The 8854-nt window shown below is 45.0% G+C and overlaps 1 long non-coding RNA gene across 1 annotated transcript; it reads left to right on the plus strand.

Moving 5' to 3' along the window:
• The first annotated feature begins 2284 nt into the window (after window positions 1–2284).
• On the plus strand, window positions 2285–8596 carry LOC146768133 (uncharacterized). The gene is made up of 2 exons (XR_014950960.1): window positions 2285–8074; window positions 8180–8596. It is a non-coding gene; the product is annotated as an uncharacterized LOC146768133 (long non-coding RNA).
• Window positions 8597–8854: the final 258 nt, after the last annotated feature.

Raw genomic sequence — 8854 nt, forward strand, 5'->3', positions numbered from 1 at the left:
CCTACACAAAGACAGAGCCCTGCAAGCCCATGTCTAGCCCACCAAGCCTGTGCCACACCCTGCAAGCCCCTGCTCCTGCCTCTGCCCCAGCACTGGGTAGCAAACTCAGTGGACTGTGGGCATGGGCAGCCAGGACATGGTTTTACCTCTGCAGAACTCTTCTCCTGCTTCCAGGAATTTGTTTTCCTGGGGCATCTGCCTGTTCTACCCTCATCCAATATAGAGCTTGGTTTTCACATATTTAGACACGGAACACAGATTCGGAATCTCTTCAAGCTTTCCCCCAGGTTGGAAGTTGAAACTAGGTCAGTTGGAACAAGAAATAAGCCACATTTATGTAGACAACATAGATACGAAATAAAATCAGTGGTGATTGGTGAGTAAATGCTGTTAAATTGAGTGTATGTTTGTCCCAAAAGCTGGTGTTTTATACAGTTATTAGGCTTGAAATATGACTTACCTCTGGGCTGTCTAGGTGGGAGGTCAGCTAGATGAGCACTCTGGGTCTTTCCAGCCTCAAATTCTGTGGCTCTGTGGAAATTATGTGTCAGAGGATTTTTCTCATCGTAGCCAGACTGAGAGCTTGAAATCCACATGGTTACTGACAACTCCCAACTGTCAGTAAAGCTGTTTTATAGAAAGTGTTACATGACTGATGTCTCTACAACTGCACTTTTCCAAACAGATGGGGGGAAAAAAGGCACCGGTCTCAAATCAAATTAGTCTTGATGGATTACGCAAAAAAAAAAAAACTTAACACATGCTCCACATTTTGAGAAACTTCTAAATATAACATCTCCATTGAAAACACAGTATATGTCAGTGCTAAAAATACGTAAATACACATCTATAAAACTATTTTCACATTGCAGAATGAGGACCACTACAAGGGGCTAGAAAAATAACATTTTCTTGATGCAGGAGCCCCATGTCAGGGTTGCCACGCCTTGTTTAACCTCATAGATAAGCTCATTTTTGAAAGATTACAGTTTGACTTCTCAAGGTTTGTCTCTATAGGACATAGGGCAAAGATAAAAATGTTCCCATTGTAACTGATGGTGTAATTACATTCAGAAATAATAAATCTGTGACATTATGGGAAAAAATTAAAATAACCCACAAGAGAAAATATGGTATTTAAATTCAGTTGCAGCTGGAAATGTACTGTAATAAAGAATTAACAGGTGAGTCTTGGTCAACACCCTGGGTATTTTCATTATAATTAGACTGGGTGTGATTTTATTTTACCAAAGTAGTTATACTGGTAAAACATTTATTGCACATGCAGTTTTACTCACATAAAGGTATGATGCATGACCATTTCAGGAAAGAGATACAGCAATGTTAAGAATAACACACTAGTAGACCTGTATACCTCCAAGTAATTGTGCTGGTTTAAATGGAGACATGCAGTCAAGGGAACATGCTGTGTACACTCAAATAGGTTCTTGGAAACTTAGAATTTGCAATTACTTTTAGATATTAATAAAAAAGCTGGATTAGCAGAATAAAAATGGAGAATTTATACTCCCACAAACAAAAAAGTCAGGGATTTCTTCTGAATAATTTCAAATTATACTGGTAAAACATGCCTGAAATGTATAGCAAAAAGGGCCTGTATAAAAGAGGAATTATTTTCCCAGGAAATTTACATTTGGATTAATTTATAGCCATTTTGGCTCTCCAAGTGATAAAAAGTTAATCACGTCTCTTAGGTTCTTTACTCCATGTAGAACCTGCTTTGCAAAATGAACAACAGCTTCCTAATTACTATTTTGAAAGCAATTTTTAAAACAAGAAAAATACTCTCCCATGTAATTATCAAAAATAATTCATATAGTTTCAGGAAAAACAGCAAGAACATTTAACTGTAGCCTCCTACCTGGGCCAGGGAGCTGTTTTTGGATAAGACTGCAGCAGCCAGAAGAGGTATAAAATCCATTGCAGCAGTGGATGCTAAGAACGCTAGCATGAGGCACAATTTTGTTCCTCTTGTTGGTGAACACATGCCAGGCCATCTTACTTGGCTCAGGAAAGACCAGTGAGAGTGGCAAAAGAACATTCATTATTCCACTGAGAACACCCAGAGTTGCCACTGCAGGGAAAGGCACCTGCAGTTCCTGCAACAACAGAATTGTTAGGGGGGGGGGGACAGAAATAATATCAACTAGTGCCTAAGTAGTGCTATTTTTGTCTTCAGGATGTTGTACAAACCTTAGTTTGATTCAGCACTGGCTCATGGCAGCTTGCAGCAGCAGCCAGGTGGGGCTCACTGCCCCACCAGGCACTACAGGACTTTGCAGGGTCCTTTGCAGGGAGGTGCTGCCTGGGACCTTGCTCAGGCATGTGCTGAGTCAATGTATTTCTCTGGCAGCCTGTACTGGCAGAGCAATTACAGTGGCCAAAGAGTTATTTATAACTGCCCTCCCGCAGCAGGGTTCTTGAGGGAGGATGTTGGTATGAGCACTGCTATTCCATGTACACACAGCTACACACACCACAGCCCCATCACCATCCAGTGCACGCAGAGCACTCCTCTGACATAAGTCCTGGGGTTTATTTTCCAAGGAGGTCACTCATACAGGGGGAAGGAAGAATGCAGCTCCAACCACAGTCAGTCCACACCTCATGCTAAAGCCTGGAGGCCTCCCCACTAATTGCCACAGCTTCTTCATGTACTCTTCAGGACTGACAGCATGGTTAAGCCTCTGACCATACAAACAAACCCTAGTGCTAATGTGGCTTCACTCACTTTGGCTTGCTTTAGACTCGCCTCCTCTCAGAAAACAGCCACCATGCAACTTCTGAAGCCCATATGGGAATGAGGAGAGGGAAACTTGTTCCTGAAAGACTCTGGGCTCAAACTTGTCGCCTGCAGGAAAGCCACCCCCACCGGATGCAGTCAGGCCTTGCTCCCTGCTGGCTGCAGCCCCTCTGCTTGCTCATGTGGAACAACTTACAGAATCAGACCAGTGCTTAACCAGTTTAACTAGTAAATCTACCACAGGTGAAGATTTCCTTCCACAGTATTCTTACTTTCTTGTACTCTAGAATATGGATGAGCTGGGCAGAAAAATGAAAGGATTTGAAACTGTGATGGCAAATGCTCCATCTGCAAAATGTGGTGGCATGTATGGGGCCTCCCACACGAGCATGTCTTCATTATTATCCAGGCTGGGAGCAGGTTGGTAGGAACAGAAATAGTCCTTAGGCACTCCAGAATGTGTGCCTGTGAGTTTCTCTTCTTTGTTTTGCAGTTTCCAATGTGAGCGTGCAGCCTGCCTGTCTGCTGTGAGAAGGCTCTGCAGCAGAGGAGACACTGCTTCCTGCACTGAGGTTTTGCACATTTTCTTTTCCTAGCATTTCCCTGTGCAGGGGGAAAATGTGCATTTTGCTCTTTGTGCACAGAAAATGTAAAGAAACTGGGAAAATGTGATGGGGTTTTTTTACTAACTCTCTCAACAAGCCAACATAATGGTAAAGAAAGACCAAAATCAAAATCTCTGTGAGAGAGAAAACAAAGCCTGTCTCTCTTCTGTTTGAATCTCAGAGTCCTGCCAGGCAGACATGATGCTTCACACATTTAAAGATGCAAAGCACATAATAGGAGCTATATCATAGGGGAAATAAATATGTCTGCATGCATTTCAAAGAAGCAAGGACAAGCACAAGCCTTTCTCCACCGTTTTCCTTCGAAACACAGATCTCTTTTATTGTGAACTACCACAATGGTAGAAGGAGGAGCTGCAAAAGAGAGACAGGTGATTGATTCAAAAATTGGGATTCAAAACCTCTTGCACATAGACTAGAGATGTAATCTTCTATTGATGGCACTGAATTAAGAAGGTTTCATTCATGGTGTTTATTTATTTCAGCTACACAAACATTGTTTTGCTTTGGGGTTCAGAGAAGCTAGCAAGAATTCATAACTCCTCTGTGTCAGTTTGATGGCTGGTTTTCATTCCAGACAACATTAGGGATGTACTGCATCTATCAAGGTGCCAGTATCAAAAGACCAGCAGGGTAGAGATGTTGCCCTCAAAATTATTTTTATTCTAAGATTCATGTACTTTGATATATTTTCTTTAAAAAAAAAAATGAAAAAAAAAAGGGGGGGGGGGAATCCCTATCCTCAGTGGCACTAAAATTAGCAATGCCTAGAATAGACACCAAAATTGTCTTCTTCCCCATTTATTTTGCTGAGATGTGAATGACACTGCATCAAGAACAGAAAAGGAGCATATTAGTCTCATTCTACTGGAAAATCAAGCACATTACATTGCTGAAATGTCAAGTTTTCACCATGCATTTGCTAATAGACTGTGCTCAGTTTCTTGCATCCATTGTAGCAGCTCATTGAAGATCTGCTCTGCCCCTGCGAGCAGTAGTTGCCCTTTGGACTGAGCTGCTTCAGCCAGCTGGGGCTTTACCTGTCACCCTTTCAGGTGTGGCCTGGCCTGTCAGATCCTTGGGTATTTCAAAACTAGTTAATACTTTTTTTAACAACAGAATTCTACACCTGACTGACCTTTTTTTTTTTATTTTATTTTATTTTTATTATCCTGCACTCTTCCCAGAAAGATTTTTGGCTACCGTAGCAGGTGAAAGGTCACACCTGGACGTCATCCATCACCGTGGCATTTCTCTGCACTGCGAGTGCACGGGTGGCTGTTTGTTTTGCAGGCTGTGGTAAGCAGGTAGGAGCAGCTCCAGTGAGAAGGGCTGTATACTGCCAATGCAGGTCCCCAGATGACTTCCATCATAATTTTAAGGCTCTGCATGTCATGAAATGCCCTGACATTAAGTTTCAGTCTGTTTCAAATTATACCAAATGCACATAAATCTCATTTAAAGTGGTCGCCTTCAGACACAGGCTGTAACAAGCTCAGGGTGAGGAGAGTTACATAACTAGGAAGGATTGTTATATCCTAGTTATCATTTGGGGAAAAAAAAAAAGAAGAATAAACATACCTAGAGAAACTTTCTTCACCTCACTTACCAAAAACTAAGACTGGAAAGTATCAGTGATCATACACATCTCTGAAAACTCTGGAGAGGAACTGGCTTCTAGAAATACTTTAAGCTGCAGCCGTGTGAAACCTGCTTGTCTTCAAAATCTTACAGCAGTAGTTGAACACTCAAGCTGTGCTGTCAGCTGCCTGGGTTTGGACACACTGCTGCTGCAGGCTAGAAAATAAACGTGGGGTCAGTACCCGAGGGATGTGTGTGTAAGAGGAGAGGAAGGAACCTGTATCTATGAGAAGTGACCTGCTTAAAGAGCCCCAGCCACTGCCTGTTTCTCTTCTCCCACCTTCCCCCCTCCTCAAGCAGTGTGAGACACCACACTGTGCAGAAAAATCAGTGAAGGAGGAAGACTAACACACCTCCATGCACTGGAAAGCAGTCAGTGTTTCCAGGAACAGGAAGGGCTTAAAGCAGCAGTGAGCACAGAGAAGATGTTACCAGCTTGATGGAGGAAAGAAGCACTGTAAGAAAACAAGAAAGGAAAGTGGACAAATTAGCTGAATAAATTTTCTGGTGAAAACAGCTGGATGAGCATCTCTGGAGACTAAGAAAAACTAGAAACAGAATGGAGAGATCATCATCATCTGTCCATGTTTATAATGATGACAGATATGACAACCCATCCAATGCAAGCATTCCCATCCTGCTGTGGCACTTTCTCTTTCCAGAACAAAACTCCTTGGCAGTCTCATCAAGGACAATAAAAAATTTAACTTCTGCCTCTTGTGTTTTTATTTACTGTTTGCTGTTTCTTTTTTGCCTTTGTATTTTTATTTCTTCCTGTTTTGGTGATTATCAGTAAAGGGCATTACCTGCCAAAATGCATTGCTACCTTAGAGTCTCTTTTGCAAGATGGATCCTCTCAGAGGCTCTGTAGCAGCATTTGTCCCTCATTAGGTGTCATACAAGACACCTGCTTTAATACTCGAGTATTAAAAACTTTTCAATGTGGTGTTTCTGTAGCGCAAAGGGTTTGTATTTAGCTATGTTATTCAGTTTTGTGCTCATGCCTTCTGTTAAAATTCTGATCTAGATTATTTGAAAGTATAGTCTCTCCCCTCTTCACTCCAATATACTGAAAATACAAATATTTCCATCACACTGTAGGGAATATCCCATCAAGTACCAATTATACATCAACTGGGACTGTGAGACCCAAGAGAGAAGTTGAGTTCCACCTGATCTCTACACAGCTCTGTATTTCACTGACCACTGTATGAGGAGCCAGGTAAAATGCCTTGTCCCTCTGCAGGGAAGAGGGGGAGAAATAACTGGCACCTAAGTACTCCTTCAGAAGTTCAGCAAACATGTTTTGAAGTTAAAATAAATCCATTATTGACACTTCTCTGCATGGTGGTTTCCACTCCTGAGTAGAGCTCCACTTTGTCCCTGACTGCCATTCATCCACACCCCCCAGTCTCAGGCTGCTCGGGATGGGGAGGGCAGCCCAGGCTGTCAGTGGGCTGGCAACCTGCCACTGCAACTCACAGCCAATAAAAGGACCTCAGAAGGGGCCCTGGGAATTACAGACCAGGACGTTTGCCATCCATCCTTACTAATGGCAGTAGAGTCTGAAAAAATAAAGTCACTGTAGACAAGGATAAACATGGTCTCTTGGGAACAAGGCAGTGTGGCTTCTGCAGAGAGAAACCCTGACTCACCAACCCACTACAGCCCTCAGAGTGCAGCAAAGACAAAGAGTGGGTGCAGCAGACACAGAACTGTCCAACTCTGAAAAAACTTTTGATTAGCTTCTATAACAAAGTAATCGTATCAGAGAAACTAACTCACCACATGATGAGAAGACTCTTTATAGATAGCAAATGGGAGGTGGGACCTGAAGCAAAGGATGAGGCTCAAAAGCCACTGTTCAGAGTGGAAAACAGGCACTAACAAGACCTCCACACTGTGGGATTGATGGTGGGACTTGCTTTATTTGACATTTTCAGCGAATACCTGAACAGGGAGTGTATAAATCCTTAAGTTTGTATGTCACAAAGTTCTTTCAGGTAAGTAACTCTAGAAGGACTTCACGAAATTGAGTGAGCTGGCAAGGGCTCTGTAAGCAGACACTAGAAGGCTTAGGCAGTGATGAGCCTCTAACACCCAAACCCAGCTGCTGAGGGTGCTGGAGGAGTGCGGAGAGGACATTCTCACCTGCTCTCTGTAGGCAGCACTGTCAGACTCGGGGCTGGATGGATCACTGATCTGACGCAGCGGTGACATCTGACATTCTTAAATGTGCTTCTGCACACCATTCCCAGACACTTCCCAGTGTCAGTGCACACTGTAATGGAGCAAATTCCCAGACTGGCACTAAGGCTGAGAAGTAAAAACGCGTGCAGTCCAATTGCTGCTGTCCCCAAAGCCACTACTGCCTATTCCGTCCATGTCTTCCTAGCAGCTGCCCAGCTGGCAGGCTGACCTGCCCGGCTCGCTAAATATAAACCCTTCAAGGACCACAGACCGGTTAGAGAAGGAAACAGAGCTCGCAGCTGTGCTTTGCACACGTGCATTCTCTCACTTCCTCCTTCGCTGTTATCAGACCTTGCAGAGTAAAGGTCTGTTCAAAACCGACAAACACCTGACTGGAGATCCCTCCTCACCGTTCTCTGGATTTCTCGGGGTTTTGTGAGCATATTTGTAATGCCCAGGATGACTCCCCACCCCATTTTCCCTCTTCAGCCTGCCGGTGCAGGAGCGCCCGTCCCGGGGCCGGGGGGGCTGCCGAGCCCCGCCTGCCGCTCCAGCGCGGCCGCGGAGCTGCTGCGCGTCAGCCGCTCCACCGACCGCGCTCCGGCACCCCAGCTCGGCCTGGTTCGCTTCCAGAGCCCAGCCTGCCTGCTGCCACGCCAGCGCTCTCTGACCCCACGCAGCAGGCGCCCGCTGTCCGGAACTCCTCTGAGGAAAGCCGCCGAGCCGCGGGGCAGCCGCGCTGAGCTCCGCGCCCGGCGCGGAACTCGGGGCTGGGAAAACCCACCAGGGAAGCGGGATGGAGCAGCCTGTGTGCTCTGCCAGCCTCCGAGCTGCGTGCCTCCTGCACGGATAGGTAAACAGCGAATTCTCTGTCTCTCCCAGTTCCTCCGTCTTCCCCGGCCGTTTGGGCTGTACTCTGGAGCCTTCCCTGCATTGCGTCCTTTTTTCCAATTCCCAGTTCCATGATCTCGGAGATTCCTGAGATTACTTTACCGAGGGAGGACTGACAAGCCCAGCCCGAAGAGAGATTTCTGCTACCACTGAGAGGAGCTGCATCCCAGCTCCCCTCCCCCAGCCTCTTCAACACCACCCACACAGCAATCCATCAGCATCACCCTTGGAGCATCTGGGGGCAACATGTAATTAGGAATGATGCTGTCTGCCATTTATAGACACACTACTGCAAGGAAAGGCTGGTGAAAGTAATACCCACCGACAGACATACCTTAGAGCGTGCATCGAACGTTAATGGGGAAAAGTAACGGAAAGGTGGAGGGAAGATACAGAGAGGAGAGAGAAGGATGAAAGCAGCAGTGTACTTCTCACAGCTTTAAACCAAAGCAGTCATTAAAATATCCTCTCAGTGTGACCGTGACGTAGTTGTCTGATAAAAGTTTATTTGAAGAAATAAATCAATTCTATAAAATAGGAACATCCTCTCTTGCCAAGTAAGTAGAGCTGCATTTGCTCTGTGATCCCTTTACTCAGATGCAATCCAGCAGAAACTGTGCAGGCATCCACACGCTGCATTGCCTATGCACAGGATATCACAGGGCCCATGGTGGATTTCTCTCAAAGTCTTTTACTGCAAGGGATCTTCTTTGAGATTTACCTGACAGCTGGTACTGAGTGG

The sequence above is a fragment of the Lonchura striata genome, chromosome 2 (genome assembly GCF_050655825.1).
Source record: "Lonchura striata isolate lonStrDom1 chromosome 2, ASM5065582v1, whole genome shotgun sequence".
In the NCBI taxonomy this organism is placed as follows: Eukaryota; Metazoa; Chordata; class Aves; order Passeriformes; family Estrildidae; genus Lonchura; species Lonchura striata.